Source organism: Lynx rufus, unplaced genomic scaffold (genome assembly GCF_022079265.1).
Source record: "Lynx rufus isolate CCGP_SWC_20201006 ecotype Redwood Valley unplaced genomic scaffold, mLynRuf1.p SCAF_16, whole genome shotgun sequence".
Taxonomy (NCBI): Eukaryota; Metazoa; Chordata; class Mammalia; order Carnivora; family Felidae; genus Lynx; species Lynx rufus.
Window position 1 is genome coordinate 35208271 of NW_025814830.1, and position 19176 is coordinate 35227446.

The following is a 19176-nucleotide window of genomic DNA, read 5'->3' on the forward strand; positions in this document are numbered from 1 at the left end:
CCCAGGCGCCCCAGTGTTGGTTCTTGTTTCTTATCACATCTCCTAAATTCTCTCTGTACACATATCCTTATTCATCCCCTAGAGGAACTGTGTATGTTTTATTGGGCAAAGACCAGTAAATTAATTGTCCATGTTTCCTAGTGTGCCAAGTCATACATTTCTAGTTTGTAGGGCTCAAAGATTTCACACGACTATCAAATTACAGTCTCTTTCACACACCCCCTAGGCTGTCAGAGTGATACTGATGGCCAGTATGTTTCCTTACATGACAAGACACCAAGCCATAAAAGGCACTTCAGTCTGGACTTTTTCTATAAACTGGGCACAATTAATTGGACAATTAGTTACCCAAAAGGGTACTATGAAGGTTAAATGAGAATAAAAAAGCAAATTAAGTGCTTACACGTATAGGTAAAACCTGATTTAATCCTTACTATTATGATAAGTATTCAATTAATGGTGGATCTTGCCTATTTTGTAGTTTACTGTTTTTATTTTGATACATAATACCTGGATCAGTTGAATGCAACCCAGATAGCAATTCAGGAATACATTTAGCTTGCAATATCTGAGTCAAACTAGGACTAAATCATAATCTACTTCTTCCAGGTGACTTTGATATCTGGCTAATCATTTGCATTCTTATATTATCTTTCAGCCCCTAGACTTCAGATTTTCAGCTTCTGTTAGAACAATGAAAGATCCATTGCTCACACTTGATGCTGCTTCCTCAAAGCTGGTAAAAGCCTGTCACTTCATCCAGTGTTTCAGGTACCAAGCTAGAATCTTCGATTCTCCCTTGCTCTAACCCCATGGACACAAGGACCAACCAGAAGTTTGCAAATGTTCTTTAATAATCTATCTCAAGAGATCTATTGAACATTGAACAGACTTGGTTTTATTTCATTTTATTTCATTAAATGATTCATTCAAGTAATCATTTAATTTTCTGCTGTCTGGAGATAAAAATGTCAAAGAGAAGTAAAAACAGTAAATCTGAAATGTGCTAAGATACCCTAAGATGTCACTGACACAGCATGGCCAGTTTTCTATCAATCTATCATCTTGACATTACAACACTTATCAGTTATTAGCCTAAGGAGACATGCATTTAAACCTTAAAGATCACAATGGAGGAATAAACACTATTTTGATGTCATTATTTATATTTCATCTCTGGCCCTTTTTTTGATTCTCATTTTTAATGGGATTAGATTATAATGGCTAAGGTTAATGAGACAATTAACTTTATACATGATACCAATCACAAAGATTGTTTTATTGTAATTAACCATGGTGACTTCTAGCAGAGTTCTTTGTATTCATAAATATATTTTTTAGGAGTTCTTGAGGCTTAAGGGAATTATTTCAAAAGTTTCAAAAGCATATCAAGAAGCCAGATGTAGAAATATTTAATTAAGTTTTGCTATGGGAGATGAAATGAGCATGAATCATGTGAAATGAAAGTTTGTGGTAGTCAGCAGTATATTAGTTTCCAAATAGATAGAGGCATTCACGTGAGAGCTTTTAGTGGGTTTCTAGAACCTCCCGTTTGACCTTTTCTTAAGTCTGTTTTTCAAATGTGCTTGTTTTCTGACTGATGTATTCAAAATGCTCTTTTTCTGCTGACAGTGCCCAATTTTGTTGTTTTATGGGATGCAGCTCGAGAAATTTGCAAAGACATGACCAGTAGCTCGTGTACAAAAATGGATTTCAGAAATTGAAGAGCTGTAATGTTTCTTGTGTTTTCTCCTCTCACAGTGAAGCTTGTCAGCACCTCATGCAAATGCATCTCATAATTTTACAGACTCAGACCTTTAGAGGTATACCCACTGTCAGGATTTCACTTGCATGGTGTGGCTTCCCCCGCTTATATATTCCTGAGACTTTAAGTGACTTCCTTCAGGTGCTCAGAGAGAAGGAGGACTCACTTTGACAAAGTGAAAGGATGTCAGGATGAGACAAACAGCTGCTAGCTAAAAAAAAACAAGTTTTTATCTTTAAACACATCTCGAGAGGTTCCTATTTCTATTATGCTCTCTGTCAGTGTTGAGTGAAGCAGTAATTAATTTGCTTTCCTGCTATTGTATGGAATTCTCTATTTCATTTAACTTTTTTTTTTTGAGAATTTCAATGCTTTCTTCTTTTTTTTGTAGACTGACACAATGACATATCTCTGTACACTGGTGTCCTAATTAGTTTATCTCCTGACATAATTTTAATTAGCTCTATGATATGTCTGGCTTGCTTTTCCTCCCTGACAATTGCTACTGCTATCCAAAAATAAATAAATAAATAAATAAAAATAAATGGTGATATTTGTTACAACCTCATTTACTTTTGAAATCCCCTGATCTTTAGCACAAAAGAAGAGAATGTTTTCCTTCTCACTAACAGGAGGCACAAGTTAGAGTAAAACAAACAATGAATTTCTCCCCTGATCAGCTGTTTTTTGACATCTGGACCCTGGATAGCAGTCTAACAGTGTCTGCGTGCAGGGGCAATCACTCAGCAAAGCCATTCCATTGCATTCTCCATCAGAACTCGGAATTCCCAGAAAAGTCCGCTGACTGAAGCGCTATTTGGCCCAGGGGGAGCTGAGCTTGCTTTTTGTTTGTTTGTTTTGTTTTGTATTGGTTTTGATTCTGGTACGTATCTCTTTAAGGTTTTCCTACAGTATTTTACACTACTTTTCTACCATAGTTTTCCTAGGAAACACACTTCTCATTCTATCCAACAATTCTTGAGTTTCCCTTGTGGTTTAGCATATACAAATCACTTATGAGATGATGAGTATTTAATATAGCTCCAGCCTCACGCCCAAATTAACTGAAAGATATAGAGTAGTAGTTTGGGATTTAAAACCTATTGTAGAAGACACTTGCCTTATTTTTTTCCAGCTACTAAATTATAATTTCAATCAATTATTTAAAACCAACATGTAATCTCCAGCTCTAACTCTTGCTTTTTAAGTACGGAATGGTGATGGGGGAAATATCTGGTCTGTTTCATCTGTAACTGGGATAACTAAACTCACATTGAAAAATGTAACTAGTATATTTAAAAACAAATGTGGTTATAGTTTCTATCTGCTCCTTCAATTTCTGACTTTGAATTCCAAATCCATAATAGGAGCCAGATGAAAGTACTGCTTGTGTACACCACAGGAATTCTTAAACTCCAGTTATTTAAAATTATATATGTTATAAAGAAAGGATCCCATAGTGAAAAGCAATGATGGTGTTCCAGATGACCAAAGACACTAGACAGAACAGATTTAACATTATGTTTCAGGAAAATATGTTTATGTCCTCACAAAAAGTTATTAAATAATAAATAATACCTAACTAATACTTAAATAAAACATGGGGCACCTGGGTGGCTCACTTGGTTAAGGGTCCAACTTCAGCTCAGGTCATGACCTCACGGTTTGTGGGTTTGAGCCCCAGGTTGGGGTCTGTACTGACAGCTCAGAGCCTGGAGCCTGCCTCCTCCTATTCTGTGTCTCTCTCTCTTCCCCTCCCCTGCTCTCTCTCTCTCTCTTCAAAATAAACAATCATTAAAATTAAAAAAAAAATGGGTTCTGTAATCTGCCAAATGAAGCTTGGTTCTATTCTTAAACTTTCCTTTTAACTATGTGATCACAAGGAAAACTACTCAATCTCCATAGGCCCCAAATACATCATTTTAAGTGATAGGTATGATTATAACAGCTACTTGAAGAGGGTTGTAAGGATTAAATAAGCTAACACAGGCAAAGCATTTAGCATAATGTCTTAACAACATGATCCCTTATAAATATTATCATTGCCCTTGTTGTTGTTAAGGCACACATATTTAGGTAGAATTGCATAAGAATGGGATTTTACCAATCTTGATTGCGTTCCTTTTGACTGAATTATACTTTCTTTTGTCCATGGTATTATGGAGGGTTACTTTTTGACTTTTACGGCAGTGGGAACTTTTTGACAAATGCCTTGATTACACTGATTCTAGACCACGACACATAGAAGAGTTCCTATAATTGATACACTCATGGAACAATGCCAGGCAGTCATCCTTCTCAGAGCATCCTAAATCTTGAAAGAAAAAAAAATAGCAACTTTTCTTTCAGGGTTCTGTGAAACCCACTTGACATCTCAAAAACTAAGAAAATGTGCATTTTTTTTTTGCTATTTCAAACATAAAATTAATGACTTTGCAGCCAAACTGGTAAGAGCAGTGTCATTTAATGTTTCTGATGAAATAAGTGATGGAATCTTAGCTGTTTAGAGGCTTCTAAGTGGTAAAGCTCTTAATACACTGCTTTACCTTGTGCAGAATTTTAATACCTCCAACTGGAATGCTGATATACCTCAAGGTAGATCTCACTTGTTCTCACATAATCAAAAGCACCTGGTGCCGTGATGGGCGCGTGAGAGACCGGCACCCAGGAGCTGCCACCCGCGAAAATGTCCTCCAAAGTCTGATTATTCCAATAGGCTAGTGCTCCTAGTCCCTTATAATGATGTGACTGTCCCCAGCCTGGTGCTGAAGGCAACTTTCTCCAAGGTCACTCAGCAGGTGTATCTTGTTTCTCATGTGTTTACTGTTTTTAGTTGCTTTTAAGCACAGACCAATTATAGCTACCTGGAAAGCAAGTGTCTCTGAGGTTACCTAACAGAGGCTGCTAAGTATCCTTTTGCAAATCCAAGGGAGGGTGGCTGAATCTTCGTCTGTTTTCTTAGCTAAGGCATCTATTTGAAATCAAATTTTGGGTTCTTTGTTTCTCTGCCTCAAGGTATCATAATATAAGAAAACGCATGTGTTGTCTTGCTTCTCCCCATCCTTCTTTCTCCTCTTCCCTTATTTCTCCTTTTTCCTGCTTTCTTGAAATTATTAATGGGACTAAATGACATTCTACAGTGATAACACCTAACATGCAAAATACAGTGAGCAAATGCATGGAGGATAAAATGTCATAAAAAATCTCAAATATAGATGCTAGGTACTCTGATCAATTAGTTCTCATTATAAAGACTGTCCTTAGTTTTACTCATACAACAGAATATGGTTTTATTCTTTTTTTTTTTATTCTTTCTTTTTGATATATGCTTCTTCTTTTGTATATGCTTTTCCATACACAAAATAGCACATGCTTCTGTTAGGATGCCCAGAAAATCCCATCACTTCCCTGAGGAGATCAGCATATACAAAGTGGTTGGGATGCTAGTGTTGCTAAAATTGGGACTCACACAACTGCAAAATCACCTTATCATAAAGAACTCCTTTGCCTTTTTCAAGCTCTCTTTGACTTTAAATATATCTTTTTCAGTTCTGCATCATTGTATAGTGACAGAAGCATACACTTTGGGCACAAAAATCTTCAGCTTGAATTCCAATCATATCTATCACTTGCTAGATATATAAACTTGAACATATTACTTAATCCCCCTTGGGCAATTTTTTTTTTGTTATTTAGGACATGTAGATAATAAATTCACACAACAGAATGATAGGGATTTGAGTGTGTGCATGTACATATGTACATATTTATGATTTCCACAAAGACAAAGGTGAGTTAGGCTCAGAGCCTCTATGTGAAATAAGATACCCACATATTAAAAATATTTATGTCCCACACAGCATCTTCCTGCCTCACAAAGGTACAAATTGAGCTCAGAGGACAAGTGCTATTGCTGTTTTTGTTTTTTAGTCTTTAGGATATGTGTTTATATGTGCATATGTCTGTGTTTGTGTGCATGTGTCCATCCCTCTATGTCAATGTCACATGGATGCATTCACCTCTGGATTCTTAAGTAAAAATACAAAAGATCATGTTGAAGTTGGTTCAGTTACAGAAACTGTATTCTGAACAAAAGAATATTTGAAGGAATATTACAATTCTGTAAATGTAGGGAGAAAAGAAAATATCTAGAATTAATTTCTACACTTTCATACAAAAGTTATTTGCAGTTCTTCTGCTTGATTTATTTGTACAGGAAAGGAAGATTGTCTTACTCTTTAAGATCCATACTATAACTGTCCAGTGGAGCCATACAGCATCCTAGTCTGATTTTCTTTACAATGCCAGATGTAGATACAGAGTAAACTGATATTAAGTTTGATCTCTGAAAATACTATAAAAGGACACCAGCTTGAGGTAACTAAGTATTTGGCGGAGAACTGGTCTGAAGGAATAGACTGTGATAAGATATATAAGAAAGCAGAAACCGGAAGATGCTTACCAAATGGAAGAAACTGGGAGTGTATACGTGCATATTACAGTTTGTAAACACCAAGCATGAAAGCCATTATGCAATGTTTCCACATGCATGTCAGATGCAAAACATCACACTCAATCTCAGCCCAAATGTAGCTTCACAATCTTTATCAACATAGCCTTCCAGGGCTCACAACCAAGCAACAACAACTATGCCTCTAGATAAATCTTGTTTAGGATCATGATTTTCCATCAAGTGTCCTTTCTGCAAGTCCATGCCGTGGAAAAAGAATGGAGAGTATTGAGCCTGTTGGTAGATGATCTGCAGATTTATTCCTACATGATTTCCCTTCCAGAATTCACCTCAACTTTCTAAAATTCTGGCTATGGGCCTTCCCATAAAGGAAAGATAAGGTAAGGCAATGCATGTGAACATGCTTTCTAACTTCCAAATGTCACTAGATTCCTTTGTAGGTATTAAAATTCACTTTCCAGGCTCTTGTTATTATTCTTGTCTTTATTCTTGCCCGAGTTAGGCCCATAGAATCTGCATTGTAGGAGCTTGCCAGATGATTCCAGTCAGCAACTTGAGGATGCACTACATCAACATTCTAGACGCAGGTATGGAGATAAACAATGATGTATAAACATCAGGAAGACAGAGTGGTGATGATGATGGTGCCCAAAGAGGAAGATCTGTGAATTTGGACTCCATGTCCTCTAGAAAAATGTACATTTGTATTCAAATGAACTAAAAAAAAAAAAAAAAAACCTTACCTGGATGAGAATAACAGTCCTTCTTTGAACTTCTTACATTCCCTTGCATAATTCAAATTCCTTTAGTGCTTGAGGGGAAGTGCTTGGGCATTCAAAGATGAAAGACAGAATTTCATAGGTAAAATTACTCCAACAGAAGCGACATCAATGGCAGTGTAACAGCTGTGCTACATGTCTACCCCAGCATCCCTGCCACACCTCCTTTTTAGTTAGCTGGAAATCAGGTCATAAAGTTGAAACATCTGCATTGAGATCTTGAATCAGATTCAGATTTTTTTTTTACATCTGCTTAATATATTGAAGGACAATATGGGAAAAATATTGGTTCTGGTCTCATAAACTTATTCTCATTCCCATTCCATTACTGCTAGTTGGTTATTACTGTGCAAAATGCTTCATCTTTCAAAGTCTAAATTTATTTTTCTATAAAAGGAAGGCAGTCATTCTTATCTAGCCAGGTTGTTGAGAGAATTAGTGATGAAAATATTTGTGTGCAACTCTAGAATGCCTTACTCTGATCCTATCATGAGAGGTTACTGAATTTCCCTTTCTTCTTCTTAATTCCATAGGAACAAGACAAAGAAAACATTTGTTAACTATTCCAAGGTGAAACTATTGAGGATGGTAGCAGGAGAATGATTTGGGAGTTGACTTATCTGTTGGACACTGGCAGGGATGATAACCACATTTGGGTCTCACATTGGGTGATGCAGCATTTCTACCAAAACGTGTCTTCTTGGACATGCAGAAGTGATGAAAATGTTCAGGCTGTTTGGTTCATAAAAAGTTAACGCATGGGAGCAGTCATTCAGAAGCCACATTATTTTATTTTTCAGAACTGTGAGTAAAGAGAAGTACTTAGAAGTGAGAAATAAATAAAAAAGCTCTCAGAAAGTCCTCTTGTCTTCTCTGGCCATTTGTACAAATATTTCTTTACTTTATCAGTGGGGGAGATCTCAGATTCCAATATAACAATTTCCTCACACTATGATGATTCACTTCTACAAAACTACCCTTGTCAATGACAGCAGCCTTCACTTTTCAAGGAATTTATTCACTGTTCTTTCTCTTCCTGATTCCACACAGACTCTGCAAAAGCTGTTGTCTGACTTACACTGTGATTTCAATAACTATGAGCTCTTCTTAACTACTTGGGGCTGATCTCTGCAGGGCCATATTCCTCATGTCCTTTCCTCCTGGTTCTCATAATTATCCAACTCAGGCCAGAATCTGGCATGAAGCAAATCTAGCCTGAAAATAAACTAGAGATGCCACATGGACCATGGCTGCTCTGAAAATAGTTTGTAGGCTGGGTTAGTCCTGAGTCTGATACAGACAGTGAAGACCCTTTATTTCTAACAACAAGGTTTTCAAGATTTGGAAAGAGTAAGAGGAGTGAAATGAGAAGAATCCAGAAAAGTAAAGGAAAGGTTATGGGAAGTCAAATTTCTTTTCTTTCTTTCCTTTCCTTTTATTTATTTATTTTTTTAAGGTGAAGTTTCTTAAGGTCAAATTTCTTTTAAGTCTCAATCAGGGCATTTGAAACTGTGTCTTAAAAATAAATACACTCATATATATATATATAGGAGAGGAACATTCCTAGTGAGGGCATAGCATCAGGAACAAAACTATTTATCTGAGGATTACTGAGCACAAGTGACTGTCCCTCCTACAGACTAAATCAGCAGAGCCTAAGAATGGATAATCTCATTGGGGCTACAGAAACTTTATTATATGCAGCCTTGTTCTTTCCATATCCTGTCCTGAAAGTCTGAACCCTAATCTCTATACCTTAAACGGATTTTTCAGTTTTTCTCCAAATCTGTAATCACCACTCGCACATTTTTGGAGACACAGTGGAGACTAGTGCCATTTCAATACCATTTAATACAATCCTTGAGCAGACCTGTCTTGGCAGTCCCTGCCCCACACCTCCCCTTTCATCTAACTTTTCTTATTAGCTAATGGTATCAACTTTCAGCATCTCTAAAACTAGCCATTCTGAATTCCTAGGCATTGATTATAAATGTATGTTTCTGCTTCAGTAAGGAAATGAGGACACTACATTCAATAAGTAAATGAGGTGATGGTTTGCTGAAGTTTTCATTTCCAATAAACAGGGTGGACATTTCTTCAACAACAATTGTATCTATCCCAGTAGAGAAACTTGGCCTTCATCAAGTCCTTCCCCTGTTTATTTAGGAGCTCCACATCACCTGTGAGTTTTAAGCTCTGATATATGGCACTCACAGTATTCTTAATCTTGCCCAATCTACTAGGCATGCCTTTTAAAAAAAAATTATTTATTTTTGAGAGAGCGAGCGAGTGAGCATGAATCAGGGAGGGGCACACAGAGAGGGAGACACAGAATCTGAAGCAGGCTCCAGGCTCTGAGCTGTCAGCACAGAGCCCGATTCTGGGCTCGAGCTCACAAACTGTGAGATCATGACCTGAGTCAAAGTCAGACACTTACCCAACTGAGCCACCCAGGCACCCCTACTAGTCATGCCTTTATAACCATCTCCAGACCTAACTTATACTGCAGCCATTAAATAACTTCTCAGCAATAATTAACCAAAGACTGAACACAGTACACACTCTCATATCTTTACAGTTATGTTCGTCAACCCCGAATTCCATTCTAGTTATTCTTTATGTTGGTAACATCTATTTAGTGGTATCTTATGTTCTCTCAGTATCCCTGATTTGAAGCAATTTATTTAATTCCATTCAGATCCGAGTGGTCATTAGGTTTTTGTGTGTCCCCTTGCCCCAACAATTCTATCAGCGTTCCACAAGCTTTAATCACTTCTTAACACATACATGCTTTCCACTATACTTTAAGCACATGAGGCTCTGAAGAGGGTTTTGCATCTTTGTGAAACCCTTGAGTCTATCCAGCTAAGGTGGTTTGAATGAACGCATAGATGGGTGAGGACATGATAAAGCCAATCTGAATCACAAAGGGGCTTGAGGGAGTCTCCACAACCAGAGTGCAAATGGGTCTCTCAACCAGAATCTGAAATAGCATTTGTTTTGATTTGCTTTTTAGAAGGAGCCTTTGCAATGCATTCAAGGCCTATTGGCCACACAGCAGTCTGCAAATCACTCTCTAGATGTGTGGACCTTCTAAATCAAAAGCCTGGCTGAAGGAGACGGTGAAACCTTCTGTCAAGACAAAGAGAAGTTACCTCTCTCTGCAGCATTCTCAGTGAGGTTTTGATTGTTACTGCAAAAGCAGACTGCACATGCAAATCAAAAATGATAGTGAAATAATGTGACAACACACAATAAAAACCCGGAAGTTCATGTGGAGGGCTGAATTGCACCATATGGCTTTGAATTCTGTACCTAGACCCAACAGGGTGCAGTAAGATAGTCATTTAGGCAATGTCCTGTTGTGCCCGGTTATAGAAGGGCATATGGTATATTATCCCACATCACAGCAATTATGAATTTCCTTGTGTTGATCTTTGCCTCTCTAAAAGTTTTGGTTTTTGGCACAAAGGAGGCTTCAGCAGGGATTTCTTGTTAGACTTCTGTTGTTCTGCTTCTTTGTTTATTATTCACATATAAGAACTAAACTATTCACAAGAAGAACTAAAGTTGAAGTACTTGGCTCACTTATTTCTTACAACACTACAGTTTCAAAAAAGAAAAACAAAAGTGGTTCTTGAGTAAGAGTGACTTCAGTTGTGAAAGAGCTGAGTGTTTCTGATGGTATTTACCTCATATTTTGCCATCAGGAAAAGAGTCTAGCAAATGGAAAGAGACTCAGGGTGTACTGAGTAGGATGAAAATAATCCTACCACACGAGTGAATAATCATCAGGTGCTTAACTCTATTCTAGGTAGGTTGCATAATTAATCTTTCACTCTCATGATGTGTTGAATTGGTGTGATTTTTTTTCCTTATAACCTTCTGGCAGAGTAAATTATTTACTAATCTACTGGATTTGTTATTTATTGACTGTTTCTCTCACTTGTGTATGCAAACTCCACAAGGGAAGGTATTTTGCTGGGTTTTAAGCAACAAAGTACCCCATTCACCTACCACACTATCATACAACATAATAGATGTTCAATGAAAGTTTGCTGCATGATTCAAGTAGATCTACCTTGCAAGACAAAGAAGATGAGGGTAATAAAGTTTAGATAATTGCATCCATGTTATAAAGTAAGATGCCAAATGAAACTGGGATTTTAACTTTTATGTGTGATTGCCAAGAACTCTTCTTTATTCTAGAATGTTGTAGCATATGTCCCAAAAGGAAAATAGTGTGTTTGCTCCCCAATAGAACAGTCATTGGATCTTTAGTCTGGGAAAGTTACTTATTCTCTGTGAATATGCAAATTGGAGAAATACAAATAAAGATATAGTTCTACAGATATGAATGGGATATAGATATGGACATAACTATTTATATATACTAATATATATGGTTTCCTTTACTATTTTTAATAACTCTAAAATGTATATAGGCTAGGTATCATGTCCATTTATATGTTCATCTATATCTAATTATAGTAATAAAGAGTACAAAAAAAAACAGGTTAAGGGATGTAAATCAATGAATCAATAAACTAGATTACCATTCGTTATGGAATCCAATTAGTTTATTGTGTCACTATGAAAACCCCTGGCTCTGACATGTATTAAATGTGTGGCCTTAAACTTATGTGTATATTACTTGTAATATCTTCGAGCCCCAGTTCATCCTATATTAAATTGGGATTATGGAGTCTTATTTATAGGGTCGATAGGTTAATCATATGAGGAAATACAGATAAATTGCTTAGCACAGTACCTGAAACACAGTGACTGCTCAGTGGCATTTATTCCTTTTCACTCTTGCTGTTACTTCATTTTTTTTCTTGACATTACAGCCCTCATTTCAAAATGAATATACCTAAATAAATCCATACAGATTTTGGTCTAATTCTACTTCTAGATTTCCATTAACTCATAGTTGGGCTGCAGGTGGGCAAATCTCTTCTGATACCCTCATTCTTACCATTGTTAGATAATTTTTATTTTTTTTTCCATTTGATTGGAATTCCAGGAAACAAAGACATGCTTGGTAAATTCTCAGTCACCCAAGTAAAATCCATTTGTTTCTACTGAAGCAGTACTTAGAAAATAATGGCAAATGATGAGAACAATAGTTAATTTTCAAGTTTCAAGGGTTTGGACACAAGCTGGATTAAAAATTTCAGAGATTGTGGTTTATGGACATTTTTAAGGTTTTTTTTTTAATTTTAAAGGAAAATCGATATGATTTAACATGTATGCAGGTCTTTGTGCATACTTTTTAAAAACTTTTATATAAACTTCTCAATTTTTGATTCAATCTAAAAGAAGAAATGGTCAGCTTTGAGAAAAAAGTATCTGTAAAGGCAAGCAAAAATGCTGAGCATGTTGAAATGCAGACAATGTTCTGTTAAATGCACTTTTCTCTTTCTTTTTTAACGTGAAAAATAGTAATTTATAATAAAAGCTGTATAAACCTAAATATGTCCCCAAAGTTAAGTTCTTGGTAGGTAGGTCTTAAATGTTCTAAAAATGGCCTCTATGTGACATTTTTGCCCCACTTGTCAATTTCTTCTTTATATGGTTTCAGCGGTTTGAGAGTTGAGATACTGCTGCTAGGCACTTTTCAGCAAGTTTGAAGACTTAAACTTCCCTGCCCTGCTGTTTTATTTTATCTTCATGATTTCTAAAAGCATGAGGCAAATAAGTTGTTCTTTGACCACTGGAATCTAGTTACACACTGAAGAGATTTGTGCCCAGGAAGAATACGTATATTCATATAAACATACGATTTTCACAAAACAACGACAATGTATTACTATTTATCAAGCAATTAAATAGAAATTTGAATATAAGGAAGGTCAATATCCTACCAATGGTAACTTAGTTTCTGTGTCTTTGTGACTGGTTGGCCACCAGAACCCTATCTCACTGGAGGCAGAAAACCAAATGTTGGCTTCTCTATGGGTGACATTTTGGCAATTAGTTGTTTCTGCAAATGAATAATTGCAGGTTCAACCCAGCTGGTTACTCAACAATTTGTTAATGTTTGATGCACAGCACACTAAGTATTTTAGCAATTAGAGACCTGATACAACAATTAATTAAGGTCCCAAATTAAGTCAGGCAAGAAATGCCATTACATTCAAAGAGATTTCAAAGAGTAAATGTTGCTGAAGAAAATTTAAAGAAAACCTCAGGAGAAATGATCTACATTAATATAGAGAGAACTCTGTAAACAGATGACCCATTTCATAAACTTTATTAATTGGGTGAGATATATATATATATATATATATATATATATATACACACACACACACACACACGCACACATATATATATATATAGAGAGAGAGAGAGATGATGATGAAAACATTTTCTGATTTAGCATCTACATGAGACCTTGAAATAGATCATTTTCACTCACCTAGAAGAACGTCAGCCTCTGTCCTCACAATCTTTTGTCACATATTAATTAAGCAGTTCTTTAGTTCCTCACACCTACCCCATCCAACAACCCAAACTTAAAACTCTTTGGGTAGCAATAACAACATTGCTCTCTGGATTTCTAAAGAGGAATGGTTATGAATATGCCTTGAGTCTAAAAAGAAGTTTACTTCCCTTCAGGTTGCCTTCCAGACCATGCCAAGTCTGCCTTACAAGACTGCCAGACAGTATTCCTTCACTGGGTTTCCTAATTCCTTACTTTTGTGCCCACTTTCACATAGGATCTCTGCTTCCTCTTTCTGCCAGCCAGTGAGACAGGTGTCAAGTTGTATTTGAATGCAGTGCCTCCTATATTCTGCATAAGATACCACAAGAGCCACAGATCTCTCCACTGTATCCCATAGCATGACCTTGTTGCACTGCTGGGCTAAAACACATCTTCACTAGCAGTAGTGAGGATGGAAAGGGACAACGGTAACGGGGAGCAGGACTCTATGAAATATGCCTGTAGAATCATAGCACCTTTTTAGAAATATCCTCTATAATTAAACAAAAAAAAGTGGCATAGTTGGTAATATATTCCAGTCCATATGCTGACCTATTATTAAGGAGGAAAATACTAAGATGATAAGGGCTGTTAGGGGGATCTCTTTGAACTATGAAAAAAAGCTGGCAAACATCTGAAACGAAACTAACTGAAGAAGTGGCAGCAGCTATACTCAAAAACTCCCAGGGTGACAGATTGTTCTGGTCACCTCCCCTCCAGCCTATTGTGAAGGGACAGATGCCCGCGAGAGGTAGGGAGTTGGCTGATCGTATGGCACATGACACTGGGCAGATGAAATCAAGGGCACCTTCTTAGTCACATACACTCAAAACCCAGGGGGAAGGATTCGCTGCACCATGTCAGGCCCCACAGAGGCTGTGCTGAGCAACAGAATGAAAAGCCAGAGCCTTTGAGTGGCAGGCTTTGTAGTTACAAGTGAGGAGGTGAATCCTGGTTCTTGAGAAAGGAGAGTTGACTTGTTTGAATAAATCTGCAGGCTAGCAGGGAACTAAGGCCCACTACTCAGAGATAAGCAGACACTGTGTCTGGTCCCCATGATAAGGAGGATTGTTTGGCGATGTCACCTTATTCATAGGACCACAGTGGGTAGGGGGGCTTGTGGGTCAGCCATGTGAGGCTGTCCTATTTTAGCAACTATCAAAGCAGCACACTGTACTGGACCTTAATTTCAAGCCTTACACTACACAGATGAGCAGCATATCAGTTTGAGAAGACAACTGTAAATCTTCTTCATGGGTGTGGCTGTGACAACAACTAATGTGTCAGTTGGTCAGAGTGGGACTTTTTTTAAATTTCTAGGACTGCCTCTTAAGCCTTGCAATTGTTTTAAAGTAGCCACACTTGGGACTTTCTGACTGGAAACTGCTGCGTTTCCCATGTTCTGAAAGAACTGAGTGAAAAATAGCAAATCACAAGCTGTGAGTCACCGGTAAGCCTTGCTCAGCTTTGCAGGGTTTAATTTAGATGCCTTATCAGATAACAACCTGCTTTTTGTGTGTGTTTTATTTCCTTTATTTTTATGAAGGCAATAGAACGTGTGTGGGGCCATTCTGCTGACATTAAAATAGCATTTCCATTGACACCATAACAGCAGAAGCACCTGCACTGACACGGTAATGACTTCTGTGGGGCTGTTATGGTGTCTACGGAAGTATATGAGCCACTTCATTGATGTCGTAACACCTCCAGCACCTGCGAAGAGGAGGTAATAGCTCCTCAGGGCTGTTGCTATGGCAACGGAAGCACATGTGGTACCTATGTGGCCCTGCAGCAGAACTTGCACTAATACTTTAAGTAAACCCATGCAAGATGCATTCTTACATACATACCTACATAAAGAGTTTTACACAAATGAGCTGTGGCTTTGACCACACTTTTATTTAATATTGATTAAACACATACTCTATTTTTAAAAATATAATTGACAAGTATATCTGTATCTATACATCTGTATATATGTATAGTGGTACATCTATTGATCTAGATTTATATATATGTAAAGATATGTCACCAAAAGTATCATATTTGTAAACACACTGTTCAAAATTGAGTTTTATTAATTTTTGAAATTTTATAGAGTTAATGGTAGAAATGTAGAAACATGAAAAGTTACTGGAGTCATCAGAATTCTAACATGACCCAAAGATTCATGTGTCCTTGTATATATACTGTGCATAATTCCCATCCATTGAGTACAGTCAGGATCTATGCATCTGATGGGAAGTCAACCTTATGATTACTTTGACACCCATCCCAAGGTGAAGGGATTTCACAGATAAAATTAAGATCCCAAATCAGTTGATTCTGAGTTCACAGAAAGGCAGATTATCCTGTGTGAACCTAACTTAATTAGGTGAAAGCCCATAACAGCAGGACTGGGACTTTTCTGCAAAGCTTCTTGGCTCACAGAAAAGAGCAGGAAACTTCCTGCAAGCCTAGAAAAGAGTTGTATGGCATGGAACCTGGAGAGGTTTCTAGCAGCTGAGAGTGGTCCTGGATCATAGCCAGCAAGCAAATGGGGACCTATAACCTACAACGAAACTGATTTCTGCTAATAACCCATGAGCTTGGGCAAAGACCCCAAACTCCAGAAATAAAAAAATGAGTCCATCCAATCAGAACCAGCTTGACTGCAGCCTTGGGAGACCCTGAGCCAAAGGAACAAGGTTGATGAGACTTGAGACCTATAGAAATTGACATAATTAATGAGCATTGTTTTAAGTTTATAGGTTTGTGGCAACTAGTCACACATCAATAGAAAACTAATATAGTTTAAAAAGACTATTACCTATAAATTATTAATATCATTATTTAGCACTTGGAGTATTTCCTCAGTTCTGAAATTCACTTTGGGATCTTTTTTTAAATGACTGAGGTCACCAAATATATGATTATGCATTCTTTAAAATTAACAAAAGTGTCTCTGAAAAGAACTTCAATGTCTTCTGAAGTATGGTGATTTTAGAGGCTTAGTTTCCTTATGATAAAGTAATATCCATTCATCTTAGGAGACAGAGAAAATAGTAAGATGGCCTAGGATAAATAGTAAATTATTTAATTTGTCAAATTATAAAATCATACATGTTAACTACAGAGAATTCAGGATGTAAAGAAAAAAAAGTTAATGATAAGAATAAAGTTACCTTGTGTCCTATGTATCAACTCAGCTTTGTTATTAGGTAAATATTAAAGAGGGAGAAAGACTAACTGAATTGACATAAAATTAGATTTGCTGGATAGAACTGTACAATCAAAAAGAGGAGAAGGTGAATTTTGGTTCTCAAATATGTGTATACACTAAAATTATCTGCTCAGATTTTTTTTTAAATGCTGGTTTCTAAGTCCTGCATCCAGATATTTTGATTTACTTAGTCTAGGGTTGAATCACGTTTATTGTTGTTGTTTTGTTTGTTCATTTTTTAATAAAAATGGGCACTAGCCTCCAAACGGGATGAGAAAGAGACAGACAAGACAGATAGAATGGTACTGGAATAGAAGAAAATAGATACTGAATCATTCATTAAATAACAGTCTCATGAAGGTCTCAATGAGTGAAAGCTGGCCACATAGAAACACTAAACAGTGCTTCTCAAATGTAATATGCACACAAATTACCTGAGAATCTTGTTAAAATAAAGATTCTATTTCATGAACTCTGGGGGGGAACTGATACTCTGTAACACTCTGCAAAGAAAGCATAAACTTGAAGGAAGGAAGTTATCACTAGAAAACACAAGGCTTGAATTAGCAGTAGTTTTAAAAGGACAGTAGTTTCAGGTAATGACAATTTTCAAAGGTGACCTTAGGTGAGATAAATAAGTAGGACGTAATCACAACATGCTTTGGAGATACTTGTTTCTTTTCCCAAAATCCTAAGTGAGAAGGTCTCAGTACTGTGAGACGGAAGTATTTCCACTCATCTGGTATTTGCTTCTAATCTCATGGGCAACTGAGGGTGTTTGGAGTATGTTAATGTGTTTAAAAATTTCCACCCTAAAAGTATGGTGTTGGAGCTCAGACTGTGGTTGCATACACAATTGTCCATTCTTGCATTTCAACATGGATGATACAAAGTCGTGCCTCATAATATTAATGTTAAGAATAAAACATTATGGAAAGCAACAAGTATATTGCTTGGAAAAAAAATAGGTCCTCAATAAACTTCTGTTCCGTGTGTGTGTGTGTGTGTGTGTGTGTGTGTGTGTGTATACAGAAGTTGCTCAGACCTCCTGAATTTTCATTTAGAATGGTGACTGTATGTAAATGAGTCTAAGGTTCCAGATGTTGATACGAATTAGTATCTGTGGTTGCAGAATAACATATACTTACCATCTAAATTATAACAACAATTACAGCCTTTGACAGGCAGTTTTGTGAAATCAATAATAATTTCCATTATTTATAGTTGAATGGTTGTTAGAAAATGATAAAGAGAATAGCTTATGTTTGTTAAACAAAGCAGGGCTTGTTTTGTTTTCCAAGTATAATAGCAAGCTAAAATAAAATACCTTGCAAGATTTAGGTTTTAAATAAATCCTGGTTGCAATATATATGAAATTCTCTCAATATATATCCCAGTAATACATTAATTATATATTTAAAATTATAAAGATCCCTATAAACTCATTCTCCTCAAGAATTTTCTATCCAAAGTTCAGCAAGTTTTTCCATGTGAAAATGTACAAAAGTTTCATTTATTGATTAGACATACTTCGGGGTTGTTGAAGTCTAGAGACGAGGCATATTGTGGTCAGCTCCACATGGGTTTTCTCTAGATAACACAGCCATATAAATTAAAAGACTTAACAAGAGCTCTTTCAGAGTCCAATATTGGGCTTTCATTAAGGATAAATGGAATGTAGACAAAGGACTCTCTCTGAACCATTTTATTCTAATAATTTTGAAGCTACTTAGTGGGACCCGTAGGAGCTGAGATTTTTTTTTTTTAATCTTTAAATATGTGCTGTGCTTCTCTGAGTGAAAATCCATTTCAAAGTTATCGTGGAATAATGGGAATTCAGACAGATGTGAATCTGAATAGTTGCTATGCTGCTTATTAACTGTTTGGCCTTGGGAAATAAACTTTCTGAACCTCAGTTTCTTCATTAATAAGATGGGGGTTACGATACAAAAATTTGTTGTGGTAGTGTTATTATTGCGTTTAAATGACCAACATTGGTAGATGCTTTAGTTTGTGAGTTAGTTTGTTTTAATTTCTCCCATTCCCCAGATCCTTCCTATGACCCGGGATCATTTTTCTTCTTGTGTTTGAATGTCCCAGAGGGATATGGGAGCCACATACTGGCAGAAAAGAGGGCTGTGGTTCTATCATCTGTGCTGACACAATCACAAAGACAAGCGGGTCTTCCTCTACAGTGACATGGATGAAAACAGATATTTTTAACAAATTGAAAGGAAATGCATTTAGGATTATAAAAATGTTTCTAAAAGAAACAAAACAAAAAAAGAGAATCCCTAAGTTGCCAATAGGATAAAAAACGGGAATGGGCAAAAAACACAAAGCATGTATAAATGTGGAATAAACATGGCTGAATCACAGTTGGGAAAAAAAAATATTCATTTTAATTCATTTACCCAAAAATATTGGGGAAAGCCTACTATGTGCCATATAGCATTGCAGGTGCCAACC